Source organism: Pinus tabuliformis, chromosome 1_1 (assembly GCF_031772625.1).
Source record: "Pinus tabuliformis cultivar Carrire ecotype Pingquan chromosome 1_1, CPIR1, whole genome shotgun sequence".
Classification (NCBI taxonomy): domain Eukaryota; kingdom Viridiplantae; phylum Streptophyta; class Pinopsida; order Pinales; family Pinaceae; genus Pinus; species Pinus tabuliformis.
In genome coordinates this window covers 173,660,885-173,679,614 of record NC_142297.1, presented here as the reverse complement: position 1 = coordinate 173,679,614, position 18,730 = coordinate 173,660,885, and positions in this window count along the sequence as shown.

The following is an 18,730-nucleotide window of genomic DNA, read 5'->3' as shown; positions in this document are numbered from 1 at the left end:
TGTTGTTGGGAAAAGTATCCAATACGGAATGACCCTATCCCACTCTAAGGGTGATAGTACCTCAGCAACAATCAAAGCAAAGCTATTCGAGATTACTTCTTTATGAGATGTAAGAGAGGGGAGAAAGAGATCCACTAACTGTTGTCTTCCGCTAATGATTGATCCAATCTTCTCTCTTTGCTGCTTGCTCCCAGCTCCTTGCTCTTTCACTGGCCCAGCTACACCAAGATCCTGCAAAATGGCAAGAGAGGGAAACTACAAGAAGCATACATTCATAATTGATTCAAGGATTAGAATAAATCAAATACACAAGTATAGCAATACACCATTGAGACACATGCATATAGAAGAACCTCAAATGCTTTATTAATGGAAGAAGTAAAGTTCAGGAAGTAATACAACCATAAAAGGCCCAATCCAGCATCACCTCCCAGCAGAAAGAAATCTCCTCTTCACCTCCTTCAAGAAAATCACCCAATAGTTCTATACTCAAACCAACAGCACTTCCTTACATTCACCAGATTCCAGCCTCCCTAGACCTCATGAGAGAGCTCTATATATAGGAGTTTTGGAGAAAGGATGAGTCAGCTTGAGGCTGGCATGAAGCTGACTAGTGTCCTCTCCCACTTCAGTTATTCTTCAGTTCTTGAGTCCACTTGGAGGTTCTTGCTTCCACTTGGAGATCTAGACCCTCTTACTCATCACCAGTCGAATTCCCTGATCCAAGTGTCATTTTGGAAGCTTCCTGGGCATTGACACCTTGAAGAATGACTGTGCCACTTGTCCCAACTCGCCCAGCGCAGGTAGCCTTCTTTGCAGTTGACCTTCAGCGCAGGTAGACAGTGGAGCTCTTGACATTCAGCGCAGATGCTCAGTGGAGCAGTTGACATGATCCAGAATTAGCCTGTTTTTGAGTGTTTTCAGGTGGAGAACTGATATTTAGTGCTATGGTTTGCTGACCTTGTTCCTCTAGGGGCAGGAACAACATGTTTAGGGACTTTGGATCCCTTAGATTATTGACATTTCATGCTTCATGCTGTAAGGCACAAAAATGTCTATAACAGTTGCCCCCTAAAGTATGAGGTCGTTTATCGGGTGAAATGCTTTATCAGGAGGATCCGAAGTTCATTCAATCGTTGAGAGGTGACCTGTAATAAAATACAATACAATACATTATTTTTCATTCTACTTTCATGATCTAGCTGAGGCAGGCATTCCCATGCTCAGCTTTATAAATTCATTTTAGTACATAGAACAGACGATCGTCTGATGGTAGACTGATAATTCTCTGCTGAAATTATCATCCTTTGAGTAGGATGATCATCTGCTGCAATGATGTACATGTCAAATGTTTTTATATTTCCTGAATATATATCGCAGCCCGGATGGATGAAACTAGATCCGGGGTCTTCAAACTCGTTCAATCTTCACTCTAAGTACAAGTCGATCCATGTGAGAATTGCGCTGAAGTCGAACATGGAAAGACATCGCTTGATTACCGGTCAATAATGTAAACCGTTAACAAGCGCGAGAGGAATCACCGATAACGATAATGACCCTCAAGGTACTGCAGTACAATTCACGTGGTGTGAATAAAGGACTTGGCGTCGAACACCACGCAAAATCTTCTGGTCGAAGGTCATTGATGTATACCTGTCGCCGGAAGTGAGAAACTTGCCATTGAGGCATGCAAGCTTCAAAGTACCGAAGGGGTTGTTCCTAGATCAACTTCTTGGATAATGAGCTGAAGTCAACAAGAAGCGATCCGTCAAAGGAGGGCCTTAATGAATCCCACATCAGTGACACGGAACGGAGCTAATGATTTTAGTGGAGGTGAAAACAATCTGTGAAATATGATTCAGGGTGGCGATCATGGGTGGATGAAGGATAATGTATGGCAGTGGATGGGACACGGTCGACTCTTTCTGAACAACATCTCTTGAACATATAACGACACTGATGCGATGGATCGGTAGCATTACCCCAAATGTGGATGGTTTGGCGAAGACCATGGTGATGAGACCGGTGAATGAAACAACCCAACCCGATGTGATACGGAGGAAAAGTGTCATGTTCAAGAGCGACTTGCTACCATTAAAGCTTTGAGGTTCTCCCAATTTTTCCCCAGTCATTTCTGACCAGTACCTCTTTATTTTTGTCAAGCTTGAGGAGGATAACATATGCTTGTTCTATAACCTGCCCTTCGGGCAAGCCCATCGCTATGTTTTAACGAGCCTAGCGATAAGGAAACTCGTTCTCGTCTAAAGACAAGTTTGTCGCTATTTAATCATTTTAACGAGTCTAACGAAAAGGAAAACTCGGTCCTTTTCATTTTTAGAGAGTCTGAAAAGGTACAGAAAGTTAACTCCAAAATTCCTTTTTTGTCATCTAATCCCTTAAGTCCGAAAAAGTATAAAACAATACAGAAGGGATGAGTTTTCGATAACTTTAACGAGCCGAATAAAACAAGCACTCGACCTTTTTGTGTAATAATCCCTCAGGTCCAAAAAGATTAAAATCTAGAGGAGGGATAGCTCTTCCGGTCACTTTAACGAGCTAGAAGGCCAAAACTCGGCAAACTTTTCATATTTTACGAGTCAGATGAAAAGAGCTCAAAGAAGACTCGTCTTTTGAGGAACGAGTGATAAACAGGGATAGCAGCAGATTCCAGGTACAGGTTGGAATTTTCCAATCATGGCAGTGTCACAAGGATGGCTAATTGAAATCACTCTTCGCAGTTGTTCCTCAAAATAGGTAAACAATCATATGGAGGTGAATGGTTGGCCAAATGGAATGGAGGTGGCAGGTGCAAACACGACCAAGGCTTTTATGGCTAATAAATTTACGATCACAGAGATTATTTACCGGGGTATGTTCATTTTTTAATGAGCTTGACTGCTCAATCTTATGTTTATTTTTTAATGAGCATGAACTATGTGCTAAAAATGCTCGGATCTCGCTTTTCTATTTTTTAACGAGCATAAATTCCGTGGGAAAACTGCTCGATTATATGGTCAAATTTTGATTTTTTCACCATTACTAGCTTTTCTCTTTTCAAGGATAGCACTGTATTCTCAGTTGCTGCAACAAACTTTGTTAGAAATGAATAATATTTGTATGAAAATGAGATTATAACCCTAATATTTTACTTTGAACTACGTAAAAAGCCATTAAAAGGTGTTTTTACCTCTCATTTACCATTTCATTTGCATTTGGTTTGTTGGAGCTCTGGAGGTGCCTCTTCCCCCTTGATTTTCACCAGCTGATTCCGGGAGATTCTGCGGACGATTTTCGGCGCCGTTTGGACCAGGTAGGAGCTAAACCCTAGCTCTTCCTTTTCATGGTTTCATTTTCCAGTTTCATGCCTGTTTTTCAGTCTTTCTGGGCCTCAGGGGTTTTGCCAGAGCGCCCTAACTTCAGCGCAGGTTCCCCATTCGAAACCTGCGCTGAATGTCAAGCTGCCTTAAGGCAGCCTGACCTTCAGCGCAGGAGGGGCACTCTCTGCCTGCGCTGGGCTCAGAAAATTGAGTTTTTAGGTCATTTTTTGATGATTTTTCGCCAGTTTTTCATCAAAATCAGGAACTTACTCCTTCTCTTGTTTGCTTTGTAGGGAACTTTGAACAAAATGTCCCTTACATGGCAAGAACGAGAACATGAAGAGGAGGACATGATTTCCCTCCATGACCCGGTCACGGTGAACGCGCTGCGGAACTGTGGCCTGCTGAAGTTTTTCCGTATCTCTAGTATGAGAGCACATATTACTTTGCTGCAGTATATGCTTGATGCTTGGGATCCTGTTAACCAAGTATTCCAGATCAGGGGAAATTCCATCCCCTTGACCATAGAGGACATGTACTTCTTGACTGGGTTGTCAAGACGAGGTGCCCCCATTTCCTTGTCAGGTACGGCCCGGGGGACCGATTCCACCAGAGATTATGTCCGCCAGTATTGCAGGGAAGGTTCTCAGCCGAGCAGAGACGGCAAGATTGTTATCCGTGAGATTACTGACAGGTCTCTCAGGTCCATTCTGTATACCATTGGTAGGATGGCCGGTAGCGCAGCTCTACATGTTGCCAACAGATCTTATATGCAGCACGCCGTGGAGTGTCTCCAACCGAAAGTATTCAACTGGTGTGATGCAGTACTTGTTCAGATGAAGAGTCAATTGACCAAGGTAAAGGACGGGAAGCTGAAGAACTTTGGATTTGGTTCTATTCTGACTGCCTTCGCCTTGGAGAAAATCCCACTGATGCAGCCTCAGTATATCATACTCGACTTGCCTTCTCCGACCGAGCCACGCATGCAGAGGTGGGTTGATCACATGTCTAGGCATGCTGGTCAACCTCAGATTACTTTTACTGAGGCCTTCTTCAGGTGGTTCGAGCGCCAGGAGATGGTCTTCTCCGAGTATCCATATGTGGGTATGGATTTCCGAGGTGATCCGGATTTGGTGTTACCGGATGGCGAACAGTGGGGTGCTATTGGTAAGCTCTTTGACCATATCACTGTTTACTGTTTTATTCATAATGTTGTTGTGCTTTATTCTATCAAGACTTTTAATCATACTCTTGGGTGCATGCAGATGTTGGTCCTGTTCGTCCAGCAGTTCGTCCGAGACCGCCAGTTGCTGCCCCGGCAGTGGAGCCTGCTAGGAGAGCTATTATTCGCGATCTTGACGATACTGAGACCCTTACAGCTGTGCAGGAGCAGGTTGAGAGCCTTACTCTCGGCATTCCCGATGTGAGGATTGATGAGTTACCCTTACAGCTACAGCGACACACTACCGGTGTGCCTAGACGATGGACTCATCTCTTGCGCATGATTGCACAAGCCTTGACGTGCTATCATGAGCACCACTAGGCTAGGGTGCCCCCTAGCATCTTTTTGAGTTTTAGGTTATATGACCAATTTTTTCTTGGTTACAGAACATTATGTATGAACTATATAAACAGCTTATATATATTTTGATTTTCGAGTTTTATTCTGATTGAGTTATACGATCCATATGTACATTCTTTGATGATGTATCCTTTTTATAAATGTTGCAAATGTCTATCTAACACATAGTTTGCTAATGAATCAGTTAATGTATTTAAGTTTCTAGAAATATGTTGATATTGAATTGAATCAAATCATCTTTCCAAAATCTTAACCCTTAGGAACATGCGATAAATAGCTGGATTGCGAACGGAATATATACCATTGAGTTGTAGTATAACGAGCTGTGAGTCTAGCCTGACAATTAGTCGGCGTATGCCACGTGTGATGGCATCAGAGAGTAGTTCTATCAACGCGCTATACTCAGCGATGTTATTCGTTGATTGCCCAATACACACACCTCTGAAACTTACTAACTCGCCGCTTGGATCAAAAATGGCCCAGGCTGCGGAGGATAGGTTCCGCGAACTACGACTCGCTCCGTCGGCATATCCAACACATGTCTCCAGAAGGTTCGACATCTGCATCAAATGGAAAAGGTGGATCACTCGACCAGAACAAATACTTTAGCGAAAACAAAATACAACAAAAGCATGCAGGTTACTATTTAAGCATAGTAACACTTGAGGTACAGCCCGTTGCGGGGCTGCGCCAGTGGAATTCCGTCATAATCCATCAACTCGTAGGCTCCTTTTGCTAATACCCTTTTCACAATATAGGGGCCCATCCATAAGGACTTGAATTTACCTGCTCCCAATTTATCGGATTCTTGGTCATAAAGCAAGACCAAATCACCTTCTGAGAAGACACGGGGTTTGACACTTTTGTCGAACTGAGCCTTGACTCGTTTCTTATGGGCTTCGTTAGCCAAAGCGGCATCACGACGGGTTTCGTCCAACTGGATTAATTCCAAGAAACGAGCCTCTTCTTCTGAAGTTCCAGGGAGAAGATCGATTGCGAGTTTAAGCGACGAAATTTCGCACTGGATTGGCAAGACTGCTTCCAGGCCATACACCAGTTGAAAAGGTGTGAACCCGGTTGCGTTCTTTACCGACGTTCGGTAAGCCCACAAGGCTGAGTACAGGATTAGGTGCCACCTTCTTTTATGAACCCCGATCATCCTTTGCAACATACGCTTCAGGACCTTGTTGATTGCCTCAACTTGTCCGTTGGCTTGCGGATAATATGGGGTAGAGCTGTCGTGAGATAGCCCTAGCTTGGCAGCTAGTTCGACCATCATGTGATTGCGAAAATGCGACCCATGATCTGTAACTATAGCCTATGGTACGCCGAACCTGGCGACTACATGATTGAAAAAGAAAAGGGCAGCTGTTTCACCAGTGTTATCCAATGTAGGCATCACCTCGGCCCATTTGGTAAAATAGTCAACAGCGACTATAATATACCCATGCCCCCCGGTCGAGGTGGGGTTACATTGCATGAAATCAATGCCCCACTTGGCGAAGGGCCCAACAGCAACTATCGGCTGTAAAAGTGCGGGTGGTCGTCTGGTTTTGCTATCAAAAATTTGACAAGCATGGCAACTTCTGACTGCGGTTATGCAATCTTTGAACATGGTTGGCCAGAAGTATCCTGCTCGTAAGATTTTTTGTGCTGTTGCATATCCAGATTTATGCCCCCCACACGCGCCTGAATGACATTCATTCAGGGCTTTTTCGGCCTCCTCATGGGTAAGGCACCTCCTTAGAACTGTATCGATACCGCGACGGTAAAGTGTATCACCGATGATCATGTAGTCTTTTGCTTGGTATCGTATACGTTTTTGTTCAGAGCGAGAGGTGTTAGGCCTGAACTTTTGGGTTTGGAGATAAACTACGATATCTCCATACCACTCATCGTTTACAGATATCAGAAACAAACTTTCATCCACTATTGACTCTTCCGATGTTTCATCGTTGGACGACGATGGGAGATCGCACAATAATTCTGCGAAAACTAGAGCTTTCTTTGATTTGGACTTTACAAATTCCAGATCAAACTCTTGAAGGATCGCTATCCATTTTGAATATTTGCCCCCCAGCAACTGTCGCGACAGTATATAAGTCATGGGGTTGCAATCTGACAAGATGTTAGTTTTCCGAAAGAGGACATAATGTCGAAACCTTTGAATCGCTTGAACAGCTGCAAGCGCTAGTTTTTCAACATAAGAATATTTACTTTCTGTATCATTTAAGTTTTTACTTAAATAATAGATAGGATGTTCAATTCCATCGACCTCTTGAACTAAAACCATCGCAATGGTCGTATCTGCTGCAGCCAGATACAGGTTAAAATCTCTTTGATAGTCCGGGGCGTACATTAATGATGCTTTTACTAGACAATCTTTCAGAGCATCAAAGGAAGCTTGCGCCACCTGGTCCCAGACGAAAGGTACATCCTTTTTCAAAAGACGAGTATAACCTTTAGCAAGTTCTGCGTAATTTGGAATGAACCTCCTCAGAAAGTTCGCTTTCCCTTGGAGTTTCTGAATTTGAAGTAAATTTGAAGGTGGAGGCAAATTAATGATTGCCTGAACCTTACAGGGGTCGAGACGAATCCCATCCTTAGAGACTACGAAGCCAAGTAAACGACCAGAACCGACGCAAAACACACATTTGTGTGGATTGAGTCTTATCTTGTAGTGTCGGCAATGTAGAAATATCGCTCTTAAATGATGCGGATGATCAGTCCGCTTTCGCGAATGAGCCGGAAGATCGTCGAGATAAGGTTGAACAATGTTCTTGATGTCATGGAAGGCATAATTCATTGCCCTCTGAAACGTCGCCCCTGCATTCTTTAAACCAAAGGGTAATTTTCGATAAGCGAATGTGCCCCACGGACAAATAAATGCAATCTTTGACTGGTCCTGTGGGCGGATATTTATTTGATTATACCCGGAAAATCCATCCATAAATGAAAAGATTTCACATCCGGCGCATTCATCAATTATCTGGTCGATGAAGGGTGTAGGGTAGTTGTCCTTCGGACAAGCTTGGTTTACATCCCTATAGTCGACACACACTCTAATCGTCCCTTGTTTCTTCATAACAGGGACAATATTTGATACCCAATCGGTTAGAGGAACCGGGTAGATGAATCCAGCATGGAGAAGTTTTTCAACTTCTGCCTTAATGGCAGCGGCTTTCTTGGGGTGCACCTGCCGAAGCCGTTGTCTTACTGGTTTGACATCAGGATACATTTTAATTTCATGTTCAACGATACTCGAGTCGATTCCTGGCATTTCATCATATGACCAAGCAAAGACATCTCTGAATTCGCGAAAAAGAGCGTTATATATTTCCAGTTCTGAAGGGGAACAACCGACATAAATATTCTCTACAATATCTGTTTTAGTCGAGATATTTATGGCTATAGTCTCTTCAATATTGGATAGGTTTCTCTCGGAATCCACCGTGTTTACAGTATTTGTTAGGAATTCAAAAACGGAAGGGTGATAAAGGTCACTCTGAGTATCTTCTTCATATTCCGGAAGAAGGGAACGATGGTGGTGATCATTCCATGGCGCCCCCTCAATCAACATTGATTGTAAGATTCCTTCGTCAGTCCCATGTACTTTCGACCAAGGATCTAATGGGGTTCCATATTCTCTAGTCCTATCTACCCAAACGCTCGACGAGCGTTGATTTGGGTCCGCCTCCCATTCTTGAAACATTGATTGCTACAATATTTCTAAAGGGCTTGGGGGCAAAACCATTGTATGATCCATGTTGACATTGTCTTTTGCGACCTTCGTGGAAGATATCATGTTGCAGGTTGCTACAAACGGTACATTTCCTATATAAATAGGAGGTGGTAGCGCAAAAGTTCCCATCAATGTGGGGTCTTTCAATAATCCTACTCCGATATCTTGAAGCGAATGGTTGCTCTCATGGATCATGGGAATGCTTCCTGTAACTTGTGAACCATTAGGGAGGAAGTTTTGTTGGTCGACGACCGTAATCCCTCCTTCAAACGGGAATGCGATCTTCCTAAAATAAGTCGACACAACAGCTGCCATGGCATAAATCCATGGTCTACCCAGTAGGATGTTATAGTCAAGATTTCCATCAATGACCTCAACATCAATTTCTACTGTTTTTCCTCCTAGTTCAACTTTCAAGTTATTAAGGATACCGTATGGGGTATAAGTCCTTCCGTCGAAAGCTTTTAATGTCGTCGATGATCGAGACAAGGTTGGAGATCCTAAAGTTTTCCAGCAGCTCATCGACATAATACATGTCGATGTTCCCTCATCAATAATTGTCATGTGAACAGTTTTGTTGAGGGCTTTCACTTGAATAAGGAAAGCTAGTTGAGCTGGTAACTGAGGATCATACCCTTTGTGATCAAAGGATACAAGATTTGAATCCTTAGGGTCAACCCCACCAATAGCTGATAACAACGCCTGCCTTTGGGTTGGACAATTTTGTAACACCTCAAGAGTCGACATAGCGGATGGCGATTGGGCCAAAGCTTCCACTATGTTATAATGTTGCGCCGCTCTGGCGCGAGGATTAAATGTCGACTTGTGTATTACACCCTGTCACACGGAATCTGTCAAGGGTGCGGACACGACTGACCTTCCTAGAAGTCTAAGACATTCTAATGACAAACAAGACAAAATGGAGTGATCTTTCTCTAAATACACCTTTTACAACATGAAAACTACAAGTGTTTAGGCTTACCTTATTCCAAAACGCTGTTGTTGAAGTCCGTTCTTGACGATCCGGATGAGCTCCTCCTTCAAGTCAATTCCTGCAACCACAAACAATCAAACAATTACCAAGCACTTGCATTTCATATAATAAAACATATATTCAACATGCAGACCAAGGAACACATGAAATAACTCATTAACACAAGCTATTGAGAAAAATAAACCAGTTTGTATTAATAACGAAACAAAGAAACTCTTACAACCTGGCCTTGGTGTTGTGCAAGTTCCTCCCAGGGTCCATCAAGGGTTTTCCTCTACTTTGACAAAGCTCACCCTCTCCCAAGTAGAATCAAGTGAAGACAATCTCTCCTCACAAAGGCTCTAATGGAAGACCTAAATCCTGCAGCATTTACCCAAAGAAAATGTATAGCTCCAACCTCTTCTCCTTCTGGCTCAATGCCTTCATTTATAGTGCTGTAAAGAGGTTATTCAGGTCCACTATCAATGGGATCATCCCCCTCTATGGGTGGGATAGCTCCCTTATTGATGGGATAAGTTCCCCCTTAATAGAGATACATGAACCAACTGGAGGCGCATCCATTTCATCAAACCGACCTCTAGAATGTTCTAGAAGTAACCACAAGTAACTTTTTTAAGATAAAACTCGCGCATTTTGCCTTTTACAGAGGGACGCACCTGTCCTTTAACATACAGAGCGTCCATGGACGCAGATTTTGTGAACATGGTCAGCGTCCCCGCAGGTAAGGCTAGAGAGAACCTGCGACCCCAGAGATAAACATGATTTTTACAAGACTTTCTCTCTTCTTTGAGTTTGAGATGGATAACAGAGGCATGAGACTTGCCTAAGAGGGTAGCATGACTTGTTGATTGGAGCCATACTAACTGTAAGTAGTCAAGGTGACATTTTTTAGTGTAACACACCCTTTGGTGGTTTTATTGTTAATTCAGGAATGGTGGGTGTTACAACTTCTGTCGAAGTTGTTGTCGAACTACTTGGTTGATCTTTACCTTTTTCGTTCGACAGCTGAGGATTCCCATAATCTTTGTTCCTTGTCGAAATCAAAGCATCATTCTGCTGTTTTGAAACCGACAACATAAGTACTTACGACGGGGAAGCATTTCCACTATCAACCAGATTTTGACCTGGGTTGGGAAATGGATCGGTTAACACAGCTGAGGTTTGGGAACTTTTAAAGAACCTCTTTAACTCAGCTTTGAATGGGTAATTCTTTGTGCTATGATCCTTATCATCACATATTAGACATGGATAATTTTGTTTCCCTTTCCCAGGAGGGTTTGAAGAATTTTTTCCAGGGGATGACTCACCCTGTTTCTTCTTCTTCCCTTTGTTTTGTTTCTTCTTGCTTCCTGGTTGATTGGTTTCTTTGCCTTTATCTTCTGATACGGCATTTACTTCTGAAGCAAGAATTTCTTCTTTTGCATTTTGATCCGAATTCTTACGGGCTTTCTTTGACGAAGCCTTTATCGATTTCGCGTTTGCCGTGCCAATCACGCCATCACCGGCATGAGAGTCACTATTTGATTTAGGAGGGGGAGGAATTGAAAATTCCGGTCTAGGGGCGTCAGGTATTTTGTCGTAGAGCGTGCCGGACTGAGTATAAACTAAGTCCAAATACTGTGCACGAGCAATGACTTGCTCCTCTGTTACGACTCCCCCCTTGGCCACATCTTCCGTTATAGCAGGAAGTAACGACTTTATAAACCATTCAGCTAACAGCTGATCGGGAACGTATGTTTTCACCATCCTACGATGACGACGCCACTCATGTATATGATCAGATATATGGGTGGCAGTTGTCTGCTTGAAGTTGGTTAATATTTCTGTTCTCGTTTCATACCTTATCGGTAATTGAAAATGGGTTAAGAAAGTCGTGGCTAGGGAACTAAAATTGTCGAAAGAGGCTCTTGGCAATTCAATATACCATTTACCCACTGGACCTGTCAATGTCCTCTGAAAAAGGCGAAGCCTTATCGAATCGTCGTTTAGGGTGTTCGACGAACACCACAGAAGAAAAGTCATCACGTGATTCGATGGGTCTTCACCTGGATTTCCATTGAATTTAGGAATGTCAGATGGAAGTTTATGAGGAATCGCTGGCCACCAAGGGGCATAAGCAATCGGATCGTTGGTTAACCGGTGTAAATCGGGTAACTCTAAAGTTGCCACAAATGGTAACTGTTGATTTAGGTTAGGCGAAGCGTAACCAGGGTACGATGGAATCCCTTGAGCAGTGGGCCTTTGCATACCAGCATAATGTAATTGATGTTGGTATGACTGATACGGTTGGTGGACCTGACCACTGTAAAGTGGTTGGTTTTGACCGTTTTGGATATACGGTTGTCCACTGTTCGCAAAGATCTGCTGCTCAGAACCTTGGTACACTTGTTGGAATTACGATTGTTGGTATTGTACAAGCCATGGTTGTGAAGCCATGTTTTGTTGTGCTATGCTAACCGTTGGACCAAGGTGTGGGGTAATGGTACCCGTTTGGACCTGTGTCGCCCCACCAGTTGGCGATTGTGGTTGTGACCCATGTTCAAGGGGTTGTTGCATTACAACCTGAGGAATCTGAGGTTGACATGCAACAGGCATCGCTTGAACTTGTGACACTGTTACAATAGCCGGTGTGGTTGGGATGTTCGTTATAGGTACACACTGTTGCATAGAATATACAACCCTTGGTTGTTGAGGTAGCATAGGTACCCAACTACTTGATGCAATTCCAGTATAACCTGAATACTGTTGTGAACTCACGTATGGGTACCCTCCCGGAGGGGGTAATGAAAGGGCATACTGCCCCCCATACAGTATCAATCCAGAACTCAAGGGGATTGATTGCCCAGATTGACCTCCAAACGGATCAATTTGGCGAGTTTCAACATAAGAGTTGTCGGATATTACTCTGGATGAACAAACTGGAACAGACCATACTGTCGAAATAGTCCCTTGGTGGACTCCTTCTAGCTGCTGTGAGCTAGTCGGGACAGCTGGTATGCCGGCAAACATTGTCGGAGTGACAGCAGGGGTTTCTACTGTCGCTGTGTCGTTCGACACAGTCCTAGATGATGATGGTTGTTCAGACATTTTAAGTCTATCCAATAGATTGCCTAGCGATTCTACAGGAACTTCCACTTATGGTGGATTAACCTCTGATGAAGGAAATAGAGTGACCCCGACTCCAAAATGAGTTGGAGTACTTGCTTGCGGATCCTCTGCAATTTCCTCTATCGCAATCAAACCCGGTGGAAGAGGAAGACCGTCAGGTCCGTAAAATATTTCTGGTGCCGAAGAAGTGGTTGCTTCGATAGCGACAGTTGCTTGAGGAGCAAAACTCTCTGGACCGGTTACAGATGGAACTGGTTCAGTTATACAAGTATTTGCCCCCAGACTAGGATCAGTATTACTATCCTTCTGTGGTTGTTGAACTTCTTCTATAGAGGCAGGGTTTCCAGAAATGTTAGGAGTAACCGGAACCTCAGATGCAGTTGGAACACTTGTTCTAACTTTTATAGGAGATTTCGAACCGGTTAAACGAGTTCGCTTTGTCCGTACTGTTTTCGATTCCGGAGACAAAGACGGTTGACTCGTAAGCCTCCGTGAACGACGAGGTTTAAATTGACTTTCTTCCACGATTGCGAATTACTCGATCAACCAAAATATTAAAAAGGGGAAATTTGTGTTTCCGAATTGAATGAATTTTATTAGACGCTTTTAGACACAACTTGCTTTTTCACTTTTTAAGAGTCGAGAAAAAGCTAAAGATGACTCTAGTCTCCTTCGATGTATTAACGAGCCCGAAGTGACAAATGCTCGGTTAGACTTTTTCAGTTATAGAGTTTGAAAAAGGCCAAAAGAAACTGCTCTGGAGATCTAGGCAGAGGGTGTGCCAAACCTTTCGCAAAACCACAGAATACGTTTTACGGTACGGGTGGTCGATCTTCGTGAATGCTGTGTTCACTGCATTGCGATCAGTAGGGCGGTCGACACGGCTTCCTATGGATAAAAGATATATGCCTATAGGGGTCTCCCAATATATACGCGACGGTACGTGGGAGCACAAGTCCGTATTAGTGCCACCGACTCTCAGGAGGAATCACCCACCTTCGTCGAGATCGACAGTCACTACGTTTAACGACGCCGGAACACGTCTCTAGCTTAGACCTCTATGTGTTTGCGTTATGTTTCAAAGTGTTGTTAGGTTCATTCAATATATTTTAAGTTGATCTTTTTAAAGTTTGCCTTTCAAGGTTCACCACGAGATGTTTGATACAAATTCCTGAATGCAGTCTAAGATGAGAAGCAAGCTTTTTCAATCTTTTCGACTTATGAAAATCTTAACTACTGAGGGAAAAGAGAGACAAAATATTTTCACACAGATCAAAGAGCATACACTAATGCACTTTTTCCTAAATCAACAAGCAAACTTATCAAATGCAAAATGTACAATGCAGGTATTTCTTTTCTCTTTCTTAATGTTGATGTACTACAAAAAGAAAGCTGTTGTATAATTTCGAATTCAATTTCAAGTGAAAGAAAACAAGCTTGTCCAAAATCAAAAGTCACCTTAAGATTTACTTGTTTCGACACTAGAAATATACAAATTCAAACCATATGACGAAAGCAAAAGCTCAATCAGCTATGAACAGCAAACAAACTAACTCTTAAGATCAAAACGACACTTATCACAGGTCTAGATCTAAGAGGCCACAGCAAGACTAGTTCACTTTTCGTTATGGGAAACTGTAAATGATATAAGAAATACACAAAGAACAAATACAGTTTCTTTATACAACCAAGGCGGAATAGTGGCAAGGAAAGTTGGTTTCAGATAGGTACATTGACTGGTAACTGGCTGCAAAAACAAGGATGAAAACAGGGCAATGAACAGGAGGGAACCCCAGTAGCACTAGGCAAAACTGGTTCAGCGCAGGTAGTACACTGACAGTTTGACCTTCAGCGCAGGTAGCCCCTTCGGGAACTGCGCCGAAATACAGACTGCCTTCACAGTGCCTGCACTGAAAAGATAAACTTTCGTTTTTCTCAGTTTCCGGGTCACAGATTGCTCAAAAATTCATAGTTTTTGGCCAAATCAGAAGCTATCAGTCAAGTACACACTAAAGGATGAAAAGGAGGATGAAAAGCTATCACTAAGAGCTATTTAGAGTCCTTGTGAATCATCTCTTCAAATCATAAACATGCCCAGAAACTGAGCTAGAGTAGCTGCCCTCTACTTTGCATTTGAAAGATCCAAATGCAGTTCGATTCGGTATTCCCTGTGTTTATGAAATGAATAGCAAAAAACACAAACAACCAACAAGATACGTTCCCCAGCGGAGTCGCCAATTTGTTGTTGGGAAAAGTATCCAGTACGGAATGACCCTATCCCACTCTAAGGGTGATAGTACCTCAGCAACAATCAAAGCAAAGCTATTCGAGATTACTTCTTTATGAGATGTAAGAGAGGGGAGAAAGAGATCCACTAACCGTTGTCTTCCGCTAATGATTGATCCAATCTTCTCTCTTTGCTGCTTGCTCCCAGCTCCTTGCTCTTTCACTGGCCCAGCTACACCAAGATCTTGCAAAATGGCAAGAGAGGGAAACTACAAGAAGCATACATTCATAATTGATTCAAGGATTAGAATAAATCAAATACACAAGTATAGCAATACACCATTGAGACACATGCATATAGAAGAACCTCAAATGCTTTATTAATGGAAGAAGTAAAGTTCAGGAAGTAATACAACCATAAAAGGCCCAATCCAGCATCACCTCCCAGCAGAAAGAAATCTCCTCTTCACCTCCTTCAAGCAAATCACCCAATAGTTCTATACTCAAACCAACAGCACTTCCTTACATTCACCAGATTCCAGCCTCCCTAGACCTCATGAGAGAGCTCTATATACAGGAGTTTTGGAGAAAGGATGAGTCAGCTTGAGGCTGGCATGAAGCTGACTAGTGTCCTCTCCCACTTCAGTTATTCTTCAGTTCTTGAGTCCACTTGGAGGTTCTTGCTTCCACTTGGAGATCTAGACCCTCTTACTCATCACCAGTCGAATTCCCTGATCCAAGTGTCATTTTGGAAGCTTCCTGGGCATTGACACCTTGAAGAATGACTGTGCCACTTGTCCCAACTCGCCCCGCGCAAGTAGCCTTCTTTGCAGTTGACCTTCAGCGCAGGTAGACAGTGGAGCTCTTGACATTCAGCGCAGATGCTCAGTGGAGCAGTTGACATGATCCAGAATTAGCCTGTTTTTGAGTGTTTTCAGGTGGAGAACTGATATTTAGTGCTGTGGTTTGCTGACCTTGTTCCTCTAGGGGCAGGAACAACATGTTTAGGGACTTTGGATCCCTTAGATTATTGACATTTCATGCTTCATGCTGTAAGGCACAAAAATGTCTATAACATGGATGCTTCAGCCATCATATCTCCCTACTGTTCCAAGTTCTTTTTTTGACTCTGAAATTTTTTGATGGTCTCCTCTTCAATCTCCTCAAGCCTTTCACTTGGTTGCTTGATATCTTCCCCCAACTATATATGAGACCTATCTATCTCATATTCTTTCATAACATAATTTAGATTCTGTTTGTCTTCTTCCTCCTTTATGACAATATCAGCAAATTTTCTTTCTTTACATGTTTTACCTCCAAACATACACAAATTATCAGATTTAAAACCATGTTACCCTTTGGCCTCACTTGAAGTTTCAATCTTCATGTCTTCATCTTTACTCTCTCCCAGAATTTCTCCCTATTTTGGTTCACAAATGGAATCTTCCATTTCTATTTCCAATTCATCTTCCTTGAGTTTTTCCATCAGCCACCTCACTTGCCTCTGTTGTAGCCTTCTCTGCAACTTATGCCACTTCATTGGTTTCTTCCTCAAGACCCAATCTAGTCTCTGGCTTTCCTCAAGTATTCTCCTTAATGCATCGAGTTTTTCTTTTAACTCTACAATCTCTTTGTCAATTTCCTCTTGACTCATCCTCTTACCATTTTCCTTGGAATTCTTCTTCTCATATCTTCTGTTGTGGCTTCTCTCTGAACCTTTGCTATGACTATCAATAGTCATCTTCTTCTCCTCTTCGTTCATGAGCTCCTCACTCATCTGCAACAAGCCTCTACAACATCTAGTCCTCCTCACTACAATCTTACCTCACTAAGCTCTCCTCACTCAGTCTTTTGGTAAGCATGAGTCCTCTGTCTGGAACCTCCTCTTGAGCAACACCTTTGCTCCTTCTAGGATTTTGCAATCTCTCACTCTCTCTTGAGAACACTTCAGTTGTCCTCTCTGTCCAATCTCTTATTGGATTTTTTAGGTTCACTGCCACTTTTTCTTCAGAGTGTTTTCCTTACTTTGCCTTCAAGAACACATCTGGTTCTCCTCTCACAGCTTCTCTTGTTGTCCTTTGCTGAGATGTTTCATCTGCAACCACAATATTCAATTTCAATTTGAAACAAAACACACTATCTTACCTCCAAGATCTATGTATGATCTTGTTCTCCCATTCTTCTGCACTTTGAATGGATTGTCCTTTGTTTGGTCTCCAAGTCCTCTTTCCTTCAGAACTTGTACTAAGAAATCTTGCTCTTACTTTTTTTCAAGGAATCCTCTGTTCCTGTCTACTCCAAGCCTTTGCTGGAACTGTTATAATCTCCCAAGAACTTCAAAAGTTCCCCTTACCATCTTCTCTTGTAGCCTCTATCATTCATCAATTAACTTATGCACATTACCTTATTCTGTGTGCAAACTCCTTTTCATAGGAAATCTTTCCCCACTCTAATTACAATTTTGCTTTGATACCAATTCTTCTCTGATACCAAATGATGCAGGGTTACCCCACTTATTACCCACAGTATGCATGTAAAATGCATCCACACATTTGTCCCAGGTATTTAACTCTGAAAGGAGTCAAATCTTCAACCATAAATGGTTAAGGCTGTTAGGGTCCCACCCTAACCCCCTTATTTATGTCTTGGGATCACGTCATAGTCAAAGAGCCAATAAAGCCCATATATTTTGTAAGTGGTTAACCCGAAATTAATGACGGGACCACAGTTAGTTGCAAATGGGCCGTAGTCGTAGTATTAGATAGATGGTATTAATAAAACTCACAGTTTTGACCCGTGGTATCACATGTATGAGTCATATATAAAGGATAGAGACTCCCTGCGAGGAGCATCGTGTCTTATTTTGTAATCGAGCTCTGCTCTATTGGAGGTTGCCCCCTCGAAGAGGCATGTGAACATTGCTCTTTGAATAATAAAATCATTGCTATTCTGTGTTCTGGGTATCTTTTCTTCGCATATTTTGTGTTCTGGGTATCTTTTCTTCGCATATTCTGTATCTGGGTATTATTTTGCAGGTTAAGAGCATAACAAGTGGTATCAGAGCACTTTCCAAGGCTCAGTGGGATCTCCAATTTTTAGCAATTTTTTTTTGGCTAGAGACGTGTTCCGACGTCTTTAAACCACGGGATCTATCGTTAAGCGCATAAACTTGTGGATTTGGGGAGGCATGCACGAAGGAAATACAAGAGGTGGTCACGTCTGTTGGACTCCCTTGTAACCCCTGTGGGTACCCCTTCGAGTAGTAGCGCATTAGACAGAACCGCGCACGGACTGTCTTCCACGTACCCTCTGGGTATATAGGAAGCCCCCTAGGTTCCTTGAAACCTCGCCATAGATAAACCTTCGGCCGTCTTGTGGCTACAGTACACCGAGAACAGCACTCGGAGAGATTACTCGCCCGTACGATAGGGTAGTCGGGTTGTACGGCTAAGGGTACGGTCGATCCTCCTTAGTTAGATCCCTGAAACATTGGGCCGAGTACTACTGTCAGACCCTTATGTATATTGCGATCTGTAGCACCTGACACTCCTTTAGACCATAGTTCCCTTTTCTATCGAGGGATCACACATCATCTATTCCAGATTCGCGTGTGCAAAGACGTGCCGCAGCAGCAGACATCAGTCCCGCAGCTCCATCAGATCCGCAGTAGCATCTGTGCCACCATTCAGATCTCTCAGATCCACCAAATCGGAGTTGTTGAGAAGGGTTCCTATACCGGGGTCTACTTTTCGCAGGACTTT